Source organism: Podarcis vaucheri, assembly GCF_965113315.1.
Source record: "Podarcis vaucheri genome assembly, chromosome: 10".
Taxonomy (NCBI): domain Eukaryota; kingdom Metazoa; phylum Chordata; class Lepidosauria; order Squamata; family Lacertidae; genus Podarcis; species Podarcis vaucheri.
Window position 1 is genome coordinate 64,568,279 of NC_138748.1, and position 22,815 is coordinate 64,591,093.

Sequence of the window (22,815 nt, forward strand, 5' to 3'; positions counted from 1 at the left end):
AAGGTGTAACCAACAGCATTCATAACCTGAGGTATGACTGTATGGGACAGCTCTATAGTCCTGCACACATCAGAGTTACTCCACATATTTCAGGAAGAGAGGTCATGATTTAACTGTGGAAGGACTGAGATTCACACATTATTTCCATGTAAGTGTTCTCAAGCAGTGGGTTGGGAAAGACCTCGCCTTGTCAAGTGATGGCTGGTGCCCTCCAGGTGTTGTAGACCACAACTCCTACCAGTCCTGCCCAATAGTTTGTGGGCATTGTAGTCCACATCCACCAGAGGGCATCACATCCATAGAACAGACAATACAGAGCTAGATGAACCAATGGCTTGAGGCTGCGTAAGTGTCAGAATTCAGCCCTGTCCATATCATGGACCTGAGGAGCAAAGGAGATGGTGAACCAGGCAGGAGCTTCAGAACTGCCAGTGAAGTTTGATCACCTCTTTTTCACCCCCTGGGGCAAATAAAGAACCAAACTTTCACCTGTCTAGCTGCCCATGAGGCTTTTTAAGGATGAGGGAGAAGTCCATGGAAATGTTTGGATCAGGGCCTGACCGTGAGACAGGACGTGGCCGAGCCTCCAGCTCCAATAGCTATTCTACCCAAAGTCCAGATTTCTCTATAACTGGCTTATAATTCAGCCTTGTTTATATTTTAGCTGCTTAGATAAACCTGACCAAGTGTATCCACCCTACCGATAGCTGTGTCAAAAGCCAGTTGACCTTTAACGTGAGACACCACACAATCAATGTTCTGTGCTAGAAAAGATGCCCGTTGCATCAAAAGAGGCGCTGTGCCAAACCAACTCCTTCCATGAGAAGGCTGTGCCTTGTGTGACCACCCCCCTTCCCCTGCTGAAGTGGATTCTTGCTTCCTGTCACCACTTTTGACGTTTTGATTCATCACCTGGGAAGGCTGGAGTACTTGATCTGACACCAATGTCACAGCTTCCCATTTTTACATGAAAGCATCTATTACAGCCCTTTGACGGCTTAACCCAAGACAGAGACACCAATTGACAGGCCATAATAGGTGTGCTAGCCCAAGCAAGGAGGAGAGAAGAAACTCACCCCTCCCCGCTCTACACTGTTGACTGGCAAGTCACCTCAAATCAGGTCTTGCACAAATCAGAACAGGAGGTTTGCGATGCTCCAAACATTTCTTCCAAAGAGTTTCTCCCAAGTGAATAATCCATCCTTTCCATGATGCTGAAGGCAGCACCCTCACCAGGAAAGAGCTTGATTGATGGGTGGTTCTGGTGGAGTAAACAAAGTGAGCAAGCGTCACTGACAATGCCTACAGGCTTTCTGGAGCATTAATATGGACATGTCAGGCTGAGAACCAATATATCTCAAGCTCTCCAGCACTCTAAAGAGTGTGCCTTGACATCTCTGCTCACACCTTGCATACCTAAGAGGCTACTTCTTCAGATATTGACCACTTCCAGATCACCACAGAAGTTCTGTGTCCTCAGTTTTTCCCCCTTCAACATATGCCTGTCTTTAATTGTGAAGGGGGGGGGGAACCCAGTGCAAATCTACGCAAGCCCAAGGTACTCTTAGGAAATGCTAGGTTTCCTGATTTCTTTTTACGAAATATAAATTCTGCTTTGGGGGTGGGTAGGTTAAGAAATTAACAGAGATGCCAGGAATATTTGTGAATCTGAATGTAAAAAAAATTTGGCATATTTACAAGCATTATTTCAAAGAACAAAACAGTGACTTCCCAAGGCATAGATGTTAAGACTATTTAACAAAGGAGGGAAAACACAATAACCTGTTTTGTCCCTTTCGTATGTGAGAAGGGATGACTGGTGTGTACTATGTGCAATGATGTGACTATCTCTCCCATTCCTCTTTTATTTGTTTGTATATTCTTTTATATTATTGTTTTATTGGTTTTATGATGTATTTTTGTTTTAATGCTATTGTCTGTTTTTATACTGTACAGTGCTTAGAGATTTTTAAAATATTACAAGGTTGGGTTTTTTGGTAAAACAAAAAACAAGACACCAGTGAAAGAATACATAAATATCTATCTATTTGTTTGCCTTGCTGCTTCTCTGTCCATTTCTTTAGTGATCTCAATGTGGTTTACATTATTCCTTACTCTGTAGCCTCAAATTACTCATCACAAGTGATGCAGGCACACAAGTCAAAAGGCTCCGGTTTGTATCCTGGGTGATCTGAACCTCAAGTTAATATGGGACTAAACCACTGCTGTTTAAAAACCTGCATGTGAGTGAAGCCATGAGCCCCATTCCATCTTCATTGTGGCTAAATTACTGGACCTTTTACTTATAGAGTACTATGTTTCCTCTTTTGTTACTTCCCACACAAACATCTGCCACTCCTGCCAGTTAGGAGAGTCTTGCCTTCTCCGAGCTCTGATGGGTATGGCATTCAAACACAAAAAGTGAGTCTTAACGAGCTCTTAATCATTTGGTCCCATTAAGGAAGCACTAGAGGACCATTCTGGACTGTTATACCATTGTTGTTGTTTAGTCATTTAGTCATGTCCGACTCTGTGACCCCATGGACCAGAGCACACCAGGCACTCCTGTCTTCCACTTCCTCCCACAGTTTGGTCAAACTCATGCTGGTAGCTTTGAGAACACTGTCCAACCATCTCGTCCTCTGTTGTCCCCTTCTCCTTCTGCCCTCCATCTTTCCCAACATCAGGGTCTTTTCCAGGGAGTCTTCTCTTCTCAGGAGGTGGCCAAAGTATTGGAGCCTTAGCTTCGGGATCTGTCCTTCCAGTGATCACTAAGGGCTGATATCCTTAAGAATGGATCAGTTTGATCTTCTTGCAGTCCATTGGACTCTCAAGAGTCTCCTCCAGCACCAGAATTCAAAAGCATCAATTCTTTGGGGATCAGCCTTCTTTATGGTCCGTACTATGCCCAACAAATAGTGTTGCTGTTCCTTCTGAGACTTCTTTCTCAATCTGGATAGTATTCAGCGAAACTCCACAAAGTGAAACTCCACAAAGCTCTCATACATAGACTTATTGAAGAGAATCAAGGCACATGTAAAAATACCTCTCACATTCCAATAAGTTGATCTTTATGGAGTTCATGGAGTTATGTAAGAGTGAGTGAGTTTGCTCATCTTCCTGGTATGCAAGAACTAGACTGAAGTAAAGGAGGGAGGGAGGTTTATTCCTGCTCTGGGCAGAGCCAATAGAAACTAGAATATTGCTGTGCCTACATTTCCCAACCTGCCTTGAGGTCTAAAAAGGGGTAAAGGCATTATCTTTTCTTAAAGGGGCAGCATTTTTATTCCTTCTACCTAATACTTATACACAGATTTGCTATCACTAAATAAACAGCCTTGTGGGGGCAGAACAGTTGCCATATTTCAAACAGTGAAAATCCAGACATTTTAACCCAGACACTGCTTCCGACTGCGGTATTCTGGATATGTCTGAGAACCCTACGTATGGCAACCCTACCAACAAAGGAATGGTCAGCCAGAAGAACTTGCATTATAGTGGCACCTCAGCTGCAGTTTGTCCTAGGCCCTCCAGCCTCGCTCTGCTCTCAACCAGATCCACCTGCCCAACTTTCATCCAATATAATAATTCCATTATACAACTCTATGGTGCAAACACACTTGGAATGTTGTGCACATTTCTGGTTGCCTCACCTCAAAAAGGATATTGCAGAGCTGGAAAAGATTCAGAAGAGGGCAGCCAGAGTGATCTAGGGGCTGGAGAAACTCCCCTGTGCAAAAGGTTGGAATTGTCAGAGAAAAGGCAAAATGGAGGTGACATGATTGAGGTGTGGAGAATTATGCCTGGTGCAAAGTGATGCATAATGCTAGAACAGGGGTCAGTCAGCAACCTTTTTTAGCCGTGGGCCAGTCCACCGTCCCTCAGGTCATGTGGTGGGCCGGACTATATTTTTTTTTGGGGGGGGGGAATGAACGAATTCCTATGCCCCACAAATAACCCAGAGGTGAATTTTAAATATAAGGACACATTCTACTCATGTAAAAACATGCTGATTCCCAGACCATCTGCAGGCTGGATTGAGAACGTGATTGGGCCGCATCCAGACCCCGGGCCTTAGGTTTCCTACCCCTGTACTAGAACATTCAGGAACAAATTCTGGGTGGCTTCCAACAGAACATTAAAAACAGAATAAAACTTCAAACATTAAAAACTTCCTTAAATAGGGCTGCCTTCAGATGTCTTCTAAAAGTCGGGTAGTTGTTTATTTCCTTGACATCTTATGGAAGGATGCCACTACCGAGAAGGCCCTATGGAATTTCCTCTCACAAGAGGCAGTGAAGGCCACCAACTTGTATGGCTTTTAAGGAGGATTAGACAGAGCCAAGGAGGAGAAGGAGATCAGCGGTTCCTAGACATCATGTCTATGTTCTAACTGATGCGCTGAGAGGAAAAAAAAAACTTAAACACATTGCAGAGTTTCCCCAAAATAGGCCAGAGGCAATTGTACTTCATCCAGCAGAGTTTTACTGCTACTGAAGGCAAATGAACATAATGCTTACAAATCCAATACATCCAGGATTGGCACAGTCCATAAAAATCCAGTTGCAGCACTTACAATAAAATTTACAATGACTTATAATAAGACAAACCTAACACTAAGCATGCAGAACACCATACCAGAACAAAGAGACAGAAAGAGAAAGTAAGTGAAGCCCAGGCTCCTGCTGGCCTTACTATTATAGTCAGCATGACCTTGACAGAAAGATAACAGAACCAGTTTAAACAGCTGTACTCAACTTCTCTTCTCAGAAGGAATAACCCAAACACCAGAAACCTTCTGCTTGTTTCTTTCATGTAGAAAGAATCCTTCCAGAACCCTCTTAAATTAAACAGAACAGGAAAGAGCTCTACACATCACATCAATACTTTCTGTGTGGGAATGTTAAAGATAGTAGGAAATAATATATTGGATAATCATTATCCTTCCTTCACTCACACTAGTGAGTGATATAGAAGGAGCAAATTCCCCTCAATATAGCTGGAAGCTAGTTCACAGATTTGTTGAATCTCTTAGTTAAGATTATTTCCTGGTGTCCCCTTTAATCCCTCTTAAAAGAATAAAGACACAAGAGTCTTTCTGAGTAAAGTAACAAAATGTTTACTCACATTTCAGTTCACGATTTGATCCCTAAAAGGCAGGCTTTACTTGGTAGTTACATAATAAACTGAGTTCATCTCATAGGGAGACTGAACTCATGGCTGAGAGCCAGCAGACAGCAAAATTACATTAAGACAACAAAATGGCTGCAGGAGAGCAGCATGGCAGCAAGATAGAACAAGAGAAGACAAGTCAAAACTGCAAGACAGGACAGAGACTGATCAAGACTGAGAAAATGGCTGCATGACTCGGCTCCTTTATGGAGTCAGCCAGAGCCACACCATCTCCCAGGTCACATGCAAGGGGAGGAAGGAACGTTGCATTTGGTTGTACCAATAGATGATATCCCACGTTCTGTACTAAGAAATGCAAACTTACACTAACTCCACTGTCAGAGACATTCTGCCTCTGTATAACAATTGGTGGTAATCACAAGTCAGGGGAGAGTGGTCCTGCTGGTGGACTTCTCCACTAGGAGAAGAGGATGGTGGACTCGAGGTGCCCAATCCAACATGGCTCTTTTGTTTTTACAAAAGCAGGCCAGAGGCTGGCACTGCTTGTCAGCTGCCTCCTCAACCCTCCCAGTCCCAATGAACTTCAGAAACCCATTCCTCTGAAACCCCAAATTCGTTATTAAATAGAAATGTCTAAAGTGTAGCTCACTGTGTATTGCAATACACTGGCCATTAAAATCTCCTTGTAATTTTTTCCCCCTTTGGCATATCGGCTAAAGCATTTGTCAGGCTGACAGATATGGATATAATATATAGATTTCCAAGGAAACAAACAAGGAACATGCATAAATATAGATCTCCTCAGTAGGAGACCAGCACACGCGCCAATGGAAGGGTACGTTTTGATATACTCCTGCAAGGTTTTGATGTCTTCTTTCGCCGCACTGATTTGACAAAGGTTTTTAGCTTTTATAACTAATGTTTCTCATTGACTGTGAAAACTAACGGCAGCTGGGGAGAAGCTCGGAAAATGATAAACAGCATCTGTTTCGCCAAGCGGATGGATGGCTTCAAAGTTGGAGGTAGCATGGAAGAATGCTTCAGAACCACAGCTACAAATAACAAAGACAAAATGAGATTAGAAAGGAGCGGTCATCAAAAAGCTGTTTCACATAAGCACAGAACTCTAGAGGGGAAAAGATCCAGGCTGAGCTGAGATAAGATTGAGGTGAGAGCTCAAATGACACGTTTGCACAAATTCATAATCTGCCAAAAAAACCAACATTCGTCCAGTTTGACTTTTTTTTTGCATCGAAAACAGTCCAGATTTTGATTCTGAAAGACCCCTTTAAGGGAGTCTCTTAAAAAAACCACAAAACACTTAAATTCTTGCCAAGGCAGTTTATCAGGTTGCTAAATTTAGGGCCTTTTTGAACAAAAACAAAGAACCCTTATTTCATAATCAAAATCTTTGTTCTGTTGGATATATTTGAGAATCACCTCTATTTGCTAAAGAAGCAATTGCCTCACACATTAGCACTTACTCCGCATTCAGGAATTAAGCACATTCCAAATCGTTAAGCATAATCCAAATCTATCCTCTAATTTATTGACAAACACTGGTTTGCTGTATTCCCCCACACCTCAAACCAGCTTCAATCCATCTAGGAAACCGGATCCTTTGTAAGTGGTAACGTGAACATAAACTAAAGGCGCCATGCACAAACGACAGCTTCATGAACACTAGGTCAGAAGGTGTAAGGATGGGGAAACCAAGAATATAATGAATGCTGGGTGAAGACATCCCTGTCCCCTCTGTGACGTGCAAAGGCAGCTTGAAACACAGCCAGGGTGTGGGATGAGCAGGCTGTTTTCCAAGTCAGTAATATGAACATACCCTAAGATAACTTGCTACTTTCTCTTAAGAGTTTCCCTTTGATGAATGGGAACTCTTTGAATGACTTGGATGAAGGAATTGAAGGGAAGCTCATCAAATTTGCAGATGCCACCAAACTGGGGGTGGGTTGGTTAATGCCACAGAAGACAGAATCAGAATTCAAAATGACCTTAACAGACTGGAGAACTGGGCCCAAGCTAACAAAATGAATTTCAATATCTTCTTTGGGTTCCCTGGACCCAAATAGTTAAGGGCTTTGCAGATTAATTTTAATTAGGGCGCTGCTGGACTAGAAGAGGAAGGTGACCAGATAAGCAAAGGGCCCAGAAACCAAGTCCTATGAAGAATGGTTGAAAGGGTTGGGTATGTTAGCACAGAAGAACATTAGGAGGAGACACGATCACTGTCTTCTACCTGAAGTGTTGCCATGATGAAGATGTTCCAGATCTGCTTTTCGTGGGTCCAGGTGGCAGATCCAGAACCAATGGAAGCAGAGCTTGGTCTGAACATCAGGAGAAAAGTCCTACATGGTACAAGCTCTTAAAGAATAAAATGGGAGGCAGTGAGGTGAAACTCGAAAAATTAGAATATCATGGAAAAGTTCATTTATTTCAGTACAGTGGTGCCCCACAAGACGAATGCCTCGCAAGACGGAAAACTCGCTAGACGAAAGAGTTTTCCGTTTTGGAGGTGCTTCGCAAAACGAATCTCCTATGGGCTTGCTTCGCAAGACGAAAATGTCTTGCGAGTTCCTGCGGGGGTTTTTTCCTCCCCCCCTTTTCCTAAGCCACTAAGCCGCTTATCAGCTGATCCGATAAGCCGTTAAAAGCCGCTAATAGCGCTAATAGCGCTAATCCGCTAATCCGTCAATGGGCTTGCTTCGCAAGACGAAAAAACCGCTAGACGAAGAGAATCACAGAACGGATTCTTTTCGTCTTGCGAGGCACCACTGTAATTCAATTTAAAGGGTGAAACTAATATATTAGATAGACTCATGACATGCAAAGCAAGAAATGTCAAGCCTTTATTTGTTATAACTGTGATGATTATGGCACACAGCTGATGAAAACCCCAAATTAAGAATCTCAGAAAATTAGAATATTAAATGAAATCAGCAAAACAAGGATTGCAAATAGAGCAACATTGGACGTCTGAGAAGTAGAAGCATGCATATGTACTCAGTACCTGGTCTGGGCCCCTTTTGCATCAATTACTGCCTCAGTGCAGCATGGCATGGATGCTATCGGCCTGTGGCACTGCTGAGGTGTTATGGAAGACCAGGATGCTTCAATAGCACCCTTCAGCTCTTCTGCATTGCTCGGTCTCATGTCTCTCATCTTTCTCTTGGCAATGCCCCATAGATTCTCTATGGGGTTCAGGTCAGGCGAGTTTGCTGGCCAATCAAGCACAGTAATCCCATGGGCACTGAACCAGGTTTTGGTACTTTTGGCAGTGTGGGCAGGTGCCAAGTCCTGCTGGAAAATGAAGTCAGCATTCCCATAAAGCTCATCTGCGGAAGGAAGCATGAAGTGCTCCAAAATCTCCTGGTAGACGGCTGCGTTGACCCTGGATTTAATGAAGCACAGTGGACCAACACCAGCTGATGACATGGCTCCCCAAATCAACACAGACTGTGGAAACTTCACACTGGACTTCAAGCATCCGGCATTGTGTTCTTCCCCATTCTTCCTCCAGACTCTGGGTCCTTGGTTTCCAAATGAGATGCAAAAGTTGCTCTCATCAGAAAAGAGGACCTGGGACCACTGAGCAACAGACCAGTTCTTTTTTTCTTTAGCCCAGGTAAGACGCTTCTGACATTGTTTCTTGTTCAGGAGCAGCTTGACAAGAGGAATACGACATTTGAAGCCCATCTCCAGCATCCGTCTGTGTGTGGTGGCTCTTGATGCACTAACTCCAGCCTCAGTCCACTCCTTGTGAAAGTCCCCAACACGTTTGAATGGTCTTTTCCTGACAATCCTCTCCAGGCTGTGGTCATCCCTGCTGCTTGTGCACCTTTTTCTTCCACACTTCCCCCTTCTGCATAACTTTCCATTAATGTGCTTCGATACAGCACTTTGGGAACATCCAACTTCTTCTGCAATTACCTTTTGAGGCTTTCCCTCCTTATGGAGGGTCTCAATGATGGTTTTCTGCACAACTGTCAGGTCAGCAGCCTTCCCCATGATTGTGCTTCCTACTGAACCAGACCGAGAGAGCATGTAAAGGCTCAGGAACCTATTGCAGGTGTTATGGATTGAATAGCTGCTGCACCTTTTCACAATATTCTATTTTTTTAAAAAAAAATATGATGATGAGATTGTTAATTGGGGGTTTTCATCAGCTGTACACCATAATCATCACAATTATAACAAATAAAGGCTTGACATATCTCGCTTTGAGTGTCATGAGTCTATCTCATATATTAGTTTCACCTTTTAAGTTGAATTACTGAAATAAATGAACTTTTCCACGATATTCTAATTTTTCGAGTTTCACCTGTTCCTTCACTTGAAGCAGCAATCTGTCCATGATGCTGTAGTTGCGTTAAATAAGGGGCTGGACCAGATCCTTTTTCAACTCCTAAGTTCTATGATTCCATTTTTCTTTTACATATAAATCTATAAAGGTTTTATTACATTTCAGGTAGTGTGTTCAGAAAAGGCCCCTTTGAAATGGAGGGTCATCTACAGAGGAAGCTTTGTTGCTAGGCGACCATCACCACAAAGTGTTAAGGTAACATGGATTCTGCTTCTAAATACAGAAATGCTAATTAGTGAGCATGCTTAGCTGATAATGAACAAAGTTCTGCAAGGTCTATCAAAGCTTAGAGCGAAGTGTTAGCTTTCCTTTTTCTCTATTTTTTAAAAAATGCACACCGAATAGGATTTTTTAAAAAAAATGTATCTAAGGAAAAACCCACCAAATTTTGTCTTAAGATCTTAAGAAATAAAAGATAAGTTAAGTTACATAGGTTAATTGCTGGGTAATTAATCTCTCTTGATTTTTTTTTTGGATTTTTTTTTTTTTTTTGGAAAAAGGATGAAAAGATGTGCATTCTCCTTCCAGATGAAAAAGGGCCTTGAGAAGCAAAAGACCTCAAAGATATTAGGCAGAATGAAGTGGTAGATACTTGGGGTTAGGGTTGCCAGGTCAGGAGCCTCCCAGACCCTGAGACTTCAGGGTTCAAACCTGGGTCCTAGGGATGGCCTCTGGTGATGACATCAGGAGATGGGGGTCAATTGAGAACCTTTGCTTAAGAACCTTCAAGGAAGGAGAGTCCACCACTTCTTGTAGGAGTCCATTCCACTGTCAAACAGCAGAATCTCTCTTTTTTGTAACTCAAAGCCATTGGTCCGTGTCCTGCCCTCCAGAGCAGGAGAAAACAAGCTTGCACCATCTTCCATATGGCAGCTCTTGAGATTCTTGAAGGTGGCTATTGTCAGGTGCTGGTGGTGGTTGCTCGTGAGTAACCAGGCAGGACTCCGACCTGGCTTTTACAGGTTCTATTGTGCAAACTATTTACAGTGCAGAGCTACCAAGTTCATGTCCGTCTCAGTCACTTGCAGAATCCAGGAGTGGCCCATTCCGGCTTCTCCCCCAACACAAGAACTTTGGCACCCCAAGCCTTCTCCTCCCCTCCTTGCGTTTCACCCCTCTGCGCAAGCTGGGCGATGGAAGTGGCGTGCGTCCCTCCAGGCCAGACTGGCTAGGTGAGGCGCTGGGGCTCTCAGCAGCATCCTCGAGCCCTTTACTCACTTGGCTGGCCCCTTCCCTCTCTTCTCCACTGGAGGTGTGGCTTTTCCCATCGCTGGAAGAGGAACTGCTCCTCAGGAGTTTCGGAGGCTCTCTGTATCCCAGCGCCCCCCCTGCCTCCTTCCCCTGTTCCAATGGCAGTCCCCTGACAGCTATCATATCTCCTCACAATCTCCTCTTTTTTAGACTAAACAAGCTCAGGTCCCTCAACTGTTCCTCGCAAGGCTCAGTTTCAAGACCATGATCATCTTGGTTGCCCTCCACTGCAAACCTTCCAGCTTGTCAGCATCCATCTTAAATTATGTGGACATGTCAACATCTACACTTCTCCACATTTTGTGACCAGTTCCTGGCAGTGGCGTAGCGTGGGGGGTGCAGGGGGGGCCAGCCGCACCGGGCACAACATCTGGGGGTTAGGGTTAGGGGGCGCAAATCCACGGGTTAGGGGGCGCAAATTACTTGCCTTGCCCCGGGTGCTGACAACCCACGCTACGCCACTGGTTCCTGGACCAAAATAGGTGTGTGTGACTGACTCACACACACACACACACACACACGTTAGAGGAAGCTGTGCATGAAATGCGTGTTAATGAATTTGACAGATGAAAAACACACGATATTAGGGGAATTTCCTTGCAATTCATACGAAAATGCTGACAGATTATTATGAGGACCGATGTGTGAACTGCAATTTAAGACTAGGGGGGAAAGCAAAACTGAGATTGACCAGTTTGTTACCATTTTATGACCGTTGCTTGTTTTGCTTGTTCTAACGGCTTGATGCTGCAGATTGGAGGAAGGCTGGGGAAATTAAAAACAACTAATGAATAGCCTACTGTGGCTCTTTCTGTTATACGGCGTTACAGAAATGAATGCTGAGGAAGATTGTGGAACAACCTGCTTATGGGGCGAACATGATCCCTATTAATGAGAAGTTGATTTATGCAGCAAAGCAGGGTGCCCAATGCTTGGCACCGAACACTAATTTAATTTCAGATTGAAACGTTTCATTCTCTTTCTTTTTCTGTTTAAATCTGTAGCTGTCTCAAATGGCTCTGAAGGCCGGACAATTAGGAAAGAAAGATGTTAACTACAAAAAAAAAGCATGAACTGGTTGGGGAGACACAAAGAGTATCAAGACTTCAATTCTTGACAAATCTCACCATTAGATAAAGGTTAAGCCAACAAGAAAACCTGCTTTCGGAGACAGCAAAACACAATGTTCTGTAATGTGCACTCGTGAGAAGAATATACAGTAGAACCACAAAATCATTGCACCGGACACTATATTTAGTTGCATGTAAATATATATATTAGTTTGGCTTCCAACAAAATGGAATGGCAATATCAAAAGATGGCTATTTAAACCCCACTGGCAAATAAATCTCTGGGGTAAGCAGGGAGCAAAAGAGACCCCCCCTTTCACCATTTTTTTTTTAAAATCACCCTCTGTGAATTTGGGCATTGAGAAGAAATAACATAGGGAACAAGAAATGACATTATATGAGGGCAAAATGCTTTGCAAAAATGTGGGCATTTGGCAGCGATGCATAGAATAATACGTGCATGAGGAGAAATTGGCACTGAAATGGGTTTTGTTTGTTTTTTTAAAGTAGCAAACTATTGTGGAAAAGCGAATTTCAGACTGGAAAAATGAGAAACAGAGATAAATTGTCAGATTTGCCCATGTCTAGGATGAGAATCACGTGTGGTACCTTGACTACCACAGAGGAGATGTGAGCTATGAGTGCCATAAATAAATAATAAATTAACACTAGAAATAAATACAACAAACCAACCAACCAACAAACAAACAAACCCGTTGTGCTGGTCCTGGGGGAGTTACCGTGCGGCGTGGTCCGTGTCTGGTCCGAGGCTGAAGTGGGGTCCAAGACAGGGAGTCGGGCGTGGTCAGGAACTCTGGCAGAAAGCAAGGGCAGGGTGCCAGCAGGAACAGGTAACCAACAATGCTGCTCCTGCAACCTGGGACTGGGCGGGCTGGCCTTTATCTCCTCTGAGGCATAGGGCGGTCCCGGTCCACAGGTGACTCGCCTGTCCTGGCCTTAAGGCGAGCACTCCTCCTGAGAGAACTTAGGGCTGGGAGAGGAGCACCTGCAGGCAATGGGTCCTCCATCACTTCAGGAGCCAGAGCGGATTCAGCTGGCGTCTGCTCCTGAGGATCCGGCACAGGTGAGGACCCTTCAGGTTCAAGCCCCTGACCTGGCTCAGCCGGCCCTGGAGGCGGGGACTCCTGTGAAGGCTGGGATTCCTCAGGTTCAGCCTCTGAATCAGATTCCCAGGCCATCACACCCGTATGGACTAGCAGTTAGGATTCCTAGTTTTCACCCAGGCAGCCCAGGTTCAACTCCTGGTCTGAGAACAATTCTGTGACATGTGGATAGCTGAGTTGGTTAGAGTGTGTTGTTGGTAATGGCCAAGGTTGCAGGTTCAATCCCCGTATGGGACAGCAGCCTATTCCTGCACTGCAAGAGGCTGGACTAGAATCATGGGTCAGCAAACTTTTTCAGCAGGGGGCCGGTCCACTGTCCCTCAGACCTTGTGGGAGGCTGGAAAACATACCGTATAATGTGGCTCACATCCTTTGTGATGATGGGCCGAGAGCCTTTGCGAGAGCCAGAGACTTGACTGAACTGAATCGAACAGAGCTGAAATCAAGCAAAACGGCGGTGTGACTCTGCTTTTTATAGAGTCACACTCATCTGCCAAGTCATTTACAAGAGCAACAATAAATTACCGTATTTTTCGCTCTATAACACGCACCTGACCATAACACGCACATCGTTTTTAGAGGAGGAAAACAAGGGAAAAACCATTCTGAATGAAACAGTGGATGTATCATTTTTGTGCTTCATGCTGTGGCCACAGACATGTGATCTGATGGTGAATTTGGGGTGACCCAATGCAAAAATCCTGAGAATCCATGTGGATCCATGCTTTGTAACCACATTCTTGCACCATTGCAGCCCCAGGCAACAGTGGGTGCGTGGTTTTGGGGGGCAGGCTATAGCCATGGACATGCTATGTGATCTGATGGTGAATTTGGGGTGACCCAATGCAAAGATCCTGAGGATCCATGTGGATCCATGCTTTGTAACCACATTTTAAGTGGGGAGGGAAGGAAAAACACAGAAGGGACAAGGAGCACGAGAGGGGTGTGCAGAGAAGCAGCTGGCTAAGAATGCAGGAGAGGGCTATAACGGGAGGGAGGAAAGGAAGGCAAAGGTTTCCCCCCACCCAAGCACCCAAGCCAGCCAGCTCTCTCTCTCTCTCTCTCTCTCTCTCTCTCTCTCTCTCCCCCCCCCCCACCTGCATGTTTTCAGCAGCACCGGAGCACAGAGAGGAAGGAACGACACTCTGCTTTCCCCTCTGCTTGCCTGGAGGGGAGGGGCTTTCCCTGCTCTTTGTTCCGTTTGAGCAAACACAGCAACGAAACAGAAAAGGGTGGGCAGTAAGACCCTGAGGCAGAATGCAGGAAAGCAGCAACTTCCTCTTTTCAGGTTTCCCTTCTCCGTTACTGTGTGATTTGATTTTTGCCTGATTTTTCGGCTCCAGGGACCATACATTCGCTCAATAACACGCACAGACATTTCCCCTTCCTTTTTAGGAGAAAAAATCTGTGTGTTATAAAGAGAAAAATACGGTACATATCCCCCTGTCTCTGTCCACTTTAGGAAGTAAAGCATGTTGTAATTGACTGTACTGATGTAACACATCCCACAAAAAAAGGCTTATGACAGGTCGTCCTGGTAAAAATAACTGGGGAGTGACCCAGACATGTCCTCTTTTCGGAGGCCAACATGCCCACCTGGGCAGATTTTTACTATTTCAAGGAAATGTCCTGGGGTTTGAGTTTGGGGTTTTTTGGGGGGCTGGTCTGCACGCCGCACCCACTGCCAGTCCAAGCCAGGGTAAGATGCACGCGGGCACAGCGGTGGCCCCATGCGCCCGTGCCCATGCGTCTCTTTCCCCAGCTGGAGATGGCAGCAGCTCAAGCTGTCCTCTTTTTTGCTCTTCAAGATACAGCAACCCTATCACAAGCTTTGACTCAGTTTTTGCCTGGGATGGGCATGGTTAGAATAAACAGTGTATTTTAAGCCACATACTGTAAATAGAGATGAGAGGAGTCTGGGGATTTTATTCCCAGCCAATAATTCCACATCACCTAGGAAAATTAACAGGAACAATCTAATTATTCTTTGAACAAATGAATTATTCTCGCCTCCTCCACTATATATATATGTATGTATATATTCTAATTCTCAGATATTTCTTTTTATTCCTCACTGCAAGGAAAGTTTAATGAGGCATATTTGCTTGTTTCCATGGTATTTCAAAGGAGGATTATTTGACAAATGGAAAGGTGTAGCATTAAAGCGCGGACCCGTTTTTAGTAAGAGACTGGCACCATTGTCTCTAGATTAACGGGGAGGGATATAGTCAACTGCTTCTAATGCGTTCCTGAAGCTTGGATTTCGGATTCCGAGCCTACCATTTCATGATAGTATGGGAAGCGAGTGCAAGCTGTGGCAGTCCCCTCTGCCCGGGAGAGGACAAATCTGCACTGGAACTAGGATGAGCTGGAATGAGGGCCGGCCCTATGATGAGGCAGAATGAGGTAGCTGCCTTGGGCCGCAGATGCTGAGGTGCAGGGAAAGGGCAGCGCTATGAGTGCTATGTGTCCGGCTGCAGAGCCCCTACACTAGTCTGCTGCCCTCAAGAGCAGTAGAAGACATAGTCCTTTCACCAGTATTGGAGTAAGATTCAACTACCAGTCCACCTGGCTTCTGTATATGCCTCGGGCGGCAACGCCATATTGTCCTTTGCCTCAGGCGGCAAAATGTCTTTAGCCCGGCTTGGAACTGCTATTGCAACAAACGCCCAGCTGAGACTAGTTTGGTATCTGTGGTCAGCTGGGTCTGGATGAGGGCCCCAGAAGCTCAGAAGTAACCCTCGTTGGCTTCAGTCAGTCATTCCGCCACTCCCTGCCCTCTCTGATAGCCAGTGTGGTGTGGTAGTTAAGAGCAGTAGACTCGTAATCTGGTGAACCGGGTTCGCTTCTCCGCTCCTCCACATGCAGCTGCTGGGTGACCTTGGGCCAGTCACACTTCTCTGAAGCCTCTCAGCCCCACTTACCTCACAGAGTGTTTGTTGTGGGGGAGGAAGGGAAAGGAGAATGTTAGCTTTGAGACTCCTTCGGGTAGTGATAAAGCGGGATATCAAATCCAAACTCCTCCTCCTCTTCTTCTTCTAATTAGTGGTGGGTGCTTTTGAAAGTAAGCTCCGCTCCCATCCATGGTGGATGATATCTACGAAATGTCAGGATATTACATTTTGGGGGTAAATTGAGATGGCAAGCAGCCGTTATTTGGGTCTCCCATTCAAAAGCCAGCACGCCACCCACCTTGGGTGGCGGCTCCAGGGGGCTGAGGTTCTTTTGGGCCCCCTCAATCTTTCCTTTGAGGGGGCCAGTCCCTCCCATTGTGGAGCAGGGCGTGAAGCAATGTCAGGATGTGGTGTTTGGTTCCCTAAATTGGAAGATGGCACCTCTGCCACCCACCCACCACTAAAATACCATCAGGGTGGCTAGCAGGGAGAGGTCAAGGGAGAGATGATACTTCTGCCCCTGTGGTGAGAACAGGGATGAACCACACTGAAACTGATTTGGCTCCCAGTACGTTTCTGAGCACAATTCAAAGTGTTGGTGCTGACCTTTAAAGCCCTAAACGGCCTCAGTCCAGTATACCTGAAGGAGCGTCTCCATCCCTGTCGTTCAGCCCAGACACTGAGGTCCAGCTCCAAGGGGCTTCTGGCGGTTCCCTCACTGTGAGAAGCAAAGCTACAGTAGGGAACTAGGCAGAGGGCCTTCTTGGTGGTGGCGCCCGCCCTGTGGAACACCCTCCCATCAGATGTCAAAGAGATAAACAACTACCTGACATTTAGAAGACATCTGAAGGCAGCTCTGTTTACGGAAGTTTTTAATGTGTGATATTTTAATGTATTTTTAATCTTTGTTGGAAGCCACCCAGAGTGGCTGGGGAAGCCCAGCCAGATGGGTGGGCTACAAATAATAAATTATTATCATTATTATTATTGACTTTGAAACAAATGGTGCGATTTTTCATTTTAGGTGGGAAGAGCTCAGGCTCCCCGCACCCGAAAGCCAATCCAAGCTGGAAATTGCAAGGGCTTCCCCGCCTCTGGCTTAGTCTAAATAGAACCTGCAATACTCAGAAATGCAAGTGATTTGTGAAGCTGCTTGGGCCCGTGTTCGTTAGTCACACCGTGTGTTCGTTAGTCACACCGTGCGTTTGTTAATCACAGCGTGAAATTCCCACAAAGGCCTTGCTGCCTTTAATTTTGAAACATGGATTTAAAGGAATGGGGGGGACGGATCCCATATGCAATTAAAGGAGAAGCCTGGTCAATGAAAGCGTTAAAATATTCCTCTGCTCCAGCATCTTGGAAACTGCATGGGCTGCGCTTTGCTCCAAGAACCATTGTCATCCCCGAGACAACCTGTAGTTTTAAATGACTAGGCTGTCAGCTCGACGGCTTGCAGCAGTTGCTTTTTCTGCCTTATTGAATAGTAACAATAACACGGCAAACAGCATGTTATTTGCAACTCTCTTGCTGTCTCCTGCTCTGCCTTTCTCCTTTTTTTCCTCCAGCCCCCTCCAAAAAAATATTGTAGCTACTTATCTTGCAGCTTATATTTAGTTCCACAATTAACTTTTCATACAGAGTTTTAATTGTGTCAGTGAGCTCTGAACGACGCCTCGCGGACCCGCTTCAACTCTTCCGCATGGCCGGGAAAAGGCATTTGTTAATGGCTCGTGGGGTGCTTTTCTCGAGCTACAGTTTCCCGGAGCTTGACGGAAATGCCTAGAATCCAGCCTTTGATTTCCCACCTTGCTAATGTTTTACTTGAGGATGGAGATGAATGGTGGAGATGGCATCTGAGGGCATGTGCAGCAGAGTGGCGGAGGCAGAAAAACCTTAGAATGTAGTCTCTCTGGATGAATACAGAGAGTGGAACCTCATCAATTTGGTCAGTTCCTGCCTTGTGTGGGTGCTCAGCCCCTGGTAGCTGACCAGATTGTTGAGCGCTAAGTTGCCTGTTCATCAATGTACTTGCACCGACCTGAAGAAGGGTGATGGAACAGAGATTTTACCTGGATGTCTCTAGAGTCCTCCTCGTACACAGTTTGTCAACTACAAGATTTAACACAGAGTTATGCAGTACATTAGAGATGTGGGTGGTGCTGTGGGTTAAACCACAGAGCCTAGGACTTGCCGATCAGAAGGTCGGTGGTTCGAATCCCCACGACGAGGTGAGCTCCCGTTGCTCGGTCCCTGCTCCTGTCAACCTAGCAGTTTGAAAGCACGTCAAAGTGCAAGTAGATAAATAGATACCGCTCTGGCGGGAAGGTAAACGGCGTTTCCGGCGCTGCTCTGGTTCGCCAGAAGCGGCTTAGTCATGCTGGCCACATGACCCAGAAGCTGTATGCCGGCTCCCTCGGCCAACAAAGTGAGATGAGCACCGCAACCCCAGAGTCATCCGCGGCTGGACCTAATGATCAGGGGTCCCTTTACCTTTACCTTTGTGCAGTACATTGGACCTTGCAGTGCTGGCAAAGCAGAAGAGGGGGTGAAAGCAACACCTTGCCTTTCTGCAGTTTCATCAGCTTAAGTCTTGCATCTTTTGTACTGAACCAAATGTTTCCACATGGCCCGCCCTTGTTAGAAATAGCAGCAGCCTCTCCCCCTGATATCTCTGGCGGTGCTTTGACATCTTGCAGTGATCCTCATGAATTTGCGGCAAAGGATTTGCACATATCACAGGTAGCTTGGATTCTTGCCTGCTACAATTGCCCAGCATTAATTTTGCACCTTTAACTAAGGCAGCATCCACCAGGAGCGTGCCTCAAGATTGAACTCCAATCTTCCAAGCAGCTGCATAATCTTAAAAGACAAACTCCGCGGTGAAAGAGAGCATATTGATTTAGTTGAGTTAGTATTTTGCACCCTGAAATCTACTTTAACAAACATAGGGATCGATAAATGACTTAGTTAAATCACTCTTCATTTTTACTAGCTGGCTGCCTGTTGTAATTTATCGCCCAACATGTTAATTTGCAGCACGGCTAAGGACAAAGGTTCACATGGGCAGGTTTTGCAAAGTTAAGGAGAGAAAATTGTTCCTGACCATTCCCCTCTCTGCTGAATCATGCAGGAACGTGGCCAGGGTGCTGGTATTAAGACCAATATAAACCTTGCAATAAACTTGTAGAATTTATTCCTCTCTCACACATGCACACATAAATTGCACAGTCACACAAACACCTTTTCACTGTAATAAATGTGTGGGCAATATTTTCCAGCTGGTAGCCTAGATATCAGTCTCCCACTCCTATGGCCACACACCTGTCAGTCACCGGACAGCATTACGTCTCCAAGTGACAACTTCAAAGAGGCCCTTGTCACGAATTCTTTGTGGCGCTTTAGCAGAAATGCTCAGAGTTCCAGGTTCTTCAGTGCAGTATATATATTGTGAGCTATATACAGTGGTACCTCGGGTTACATACGCTTCAGGTTACATACGCTTCAGGTTACAGACTTCACTAACCCAGAAATAGTACCTCGGGTTAAGAACTTTGCTTCAGGATGAGAACAGAAATTGTGCAGCAGTGGCGCAGCGGCAGCAAGGGGTCTCATTAGCTAAAGTGGTGCTTCAGGTTAAGAACAGTTTCAGGTTAAGAACAGACCTCCAGAACGAATTACGTTCTTGACCCGAGGTACCACTGTATACAAATATCTACAGGCTATAATACAGAAGCAGTCCATACAGTCAGACAGAGTACCTGGCTGCACCTTAAGGCAAATAGGAAGACTCTCTATCTCTCTGACCACAGTCCTCTACATCACCACCCTTACTGATGGACAGGTTTCCCTTTTAAACCGATGACAGCTGTCAGAGCTGCTACCAGGTCCCAGCTCACATAGGACCACGCCACACAGCGTCCACTTTAAAAGAGTCTTTATTGAGTTACAGGTTTCATTTCCGAACTGCAGCGTGCAGCTCTACACCTTCTGCTCTAGGTCGGCGAAGACCCGTCTGAGTCCCCGCCTCTTGCACACCAGCTTAATACCCTAGCCTTGCTCCACCTCCTTCGCCTCTCCCTACGTCTCTGGGTCCTTCTGCCCCCCTGGGCCTCCTCCCTTCTACTCTCCTCTGACGCTGACCCCCCTGATCCTTCTGCCTCCTTGCGGCGGGCTTTAGGACCTGGCTCACTCTCCGGGCTGCTTACTGCTCCAGCTTCCGCTGCATTTGAACTTGGCGCGCGCGCCCAACTCTCTACTTTCCTCTTAACCGTTGCCTCGCTCTCTGAGGAGGGCGTGACCACCCCTGACTCGTGCCCTCCCTCCTGCTGACAGCCTCCGGAACCCGATGCCTGGCTACCTTCCTCCCTGCTGCTCTCAGTCTTGAGCGTGGGTCCCGACTTCCAGCTGCTGCCGCCCTCAGTTATGAGCGTGGGTCCCGACTTCCAGCTGCTGCTCTCTGAATCTCCTCTGTTCCCTTCCTCCTGGGGTGTCCCCCCGGATCCCCCCCTTGCTCTGCTCACTGGGGCTCCCTTTTGGGAGTCCTCTGACTCACTGCTTAGGCTTGGAGATCTCGGGTCGTCATCATCACTCATTCTCCCTTCGGCTTCCTCCCCCTCGCTCTCTGTTTCCACCCTTCTCTGCGTCTCTGCTTCTGAACCCCTGACATCCATCCCCCCCTCGAAGCCCCCCCTTCCCCCCTCCCCGCTGTCAGGTGTGGGTGCTGGGCGCTCCATCATCATGGGAGGGAATGCTGGATACAGGTCGCTCCCCGTGGGTGGCCGCCAACTGAAGACCTCCGAGTCTTCCCCCTCGCGGTCGTCGACGTTGACTTGTTGCTCTTCCATCTCTGTACCGCCGTGCTCGAACCCGAGGTCCTCCCCGAACACGTCCATGTCAGTCTCTGCGTCGGTCGCTCGACCTGGCATCTCCAGCCACTTCCTGCGCCATCGCTCCTCTGGTCGATCGTCCCACCAATACGAGTTGCCTGATGCCGAACCTGCCGGTGAACCTTCTGGGGAACGGGTGCTCCGTGCGGGTTCCCCTTCTGAGTCGAATCCATGGAACGTGCTGGAAGAAAGTGTGGGTGTGAACAACCAGTCGTCGAAGAAGCTCGCTGGCATGGGTTTGTGTGGGAAGAGGGCATGAAACTCGTCCTTGAGCAGGGGTTCCTCCAAAGCGTAGTCTGGTACCCAGCTATTGGCGCTGGCCCGGGTGCCCTCTCTGGCTAAGAGGTATTCGACTCCCTCTTCCCCCCATCTGGAGTCCAAAATCTCCGTGACCTCGTTGATGTGGTCCTGGTGCTTCACCTCCCGCGTCTCCGTCCGTTCCCGGAGCGGACTTGGCGCCGTCCCTGGCTCCTGGAACCTGTGAGGTGCCTTGTAGGGAGTGAGCACCGACCTGTGGAACACCGGATGCATTCTGGAACCCTCCGGCAGCGCCAGTCGGAAGGCTACCGGGTTGATCTGCGCTTCGACTTGGTACGGACCGATCTGCTTGTGCCCCAACTTCTTCTTGGCAAGCGACCTGGTCGGCACTGCGTGGGCTGCCAACCAGACCCAGTCTCCCACTTGGATCACTTCGCCAACCCGCCTGTGCTTGTCAGCTTGCACCTTGTAGGCGTGCTTAGCTAGCTCCAGCTGCCGTCTGAGTTGATCGTGGACCGCCTGCAGCTCTGACGCGAACGCGTCCGCCGTCTGTGGTTCTCCTTCCCCCACTCTCTCCAGTCCCGGGAAGGTTCTGGGATTCCTCCCATTGTTGGCAAAGAACGGCGTCACTCCTGTGGACACGTGCTTCGTGTTGTTGTAAGCGAACTCGGCTAGCGGCAGGTAATCCACCCACGTCGCAGGCTGTTGATTGGCATAGCATCTCAGGTACTGCTGCATGATGGCATTGACCCTCTCTGCCTGCCCGTTGGTCTGCGGGTGTCTTGCTGATGCCAGATTGACCTTGACATTTAGAAAACCCATCAGCTTCTGCCAAAAAGACGAGATGAACTGGCGTCCGCGGTCGGACAGGATAGACCGTGGCAGGCCATGCACTTTGAACACGTGATCTATGAACAGTTTGGCGGTTTGTTCCGCCGTGGCCACCTTCGCACACGGAATGAAATGTGCCATCTTGGTGAACAAGTCCACCACCACTAGCACAGCTGTCTTGCCTCTCGAGTTGGGTAAATCCGTCACAAAGTCCAGGGCCACCCTCTCCCACGGTTCAAACGGTGTTTGCAGCGGTTCTAACAGTCCCGCCGGTGGTCTGTGTACCGGCTTGGCCCTCTGGCAGGTGTCGCACCTCGCGACGTAGTCCGCGACCTCTCCTCTCAGCCTGGGCCACCAGAAGTCTCTCGCGACTAATTCCATCGTTTTCTCTGTGCCAAAGTGACCGGCCGTGGGTGCGTCGTGCAACTGTTGCAGTACCTTGGCGCGAAGGTCGTCTCCTGGTACATAGACAGCCCCTTTGCGTAGGAGCAAGCCGTCCCGCACCTGGAACTCGTCCGTGGTAGCCGTGCCTCTGAGCAGTTCCGCCATCTTGTCTTGCGCGAATGAGTCGTCCCGCAATGCACGTCGCACCGCATCCAGGTCTACTGTAGCTGAGGCACACGCCCACGCCGTCGGTGCGAAGATGTGCATGGCCGCCGCTGGCGTCACCTCTTCTAGGTATTGCGGTTTTCGGGACAGTGCATCCGCCATGATGTTGGTGTCGCCTGGGACGTACTCTATTCGGAAATTGAAGTCAGCAAAGAACTCCGCCCAACGTATCTGCCTCTGGTTCAGGAACTGAGCCGTGCGCCAGTGCTCCAGATTCTTGTGGTCCGTGCAGACCTGCACCGTGTGCTTGGCGCCGATTAGGAAGTGCCTCCACGCCTTGAAAGCTGCATGAATGGCCAGCAACTCCCTGTCCCAGATGGTGTAGTTCTGCTCCGACTTGCTGAGCTTTCTGGAGTAGAACGCTCCCGGCCGCCACACCCCCTG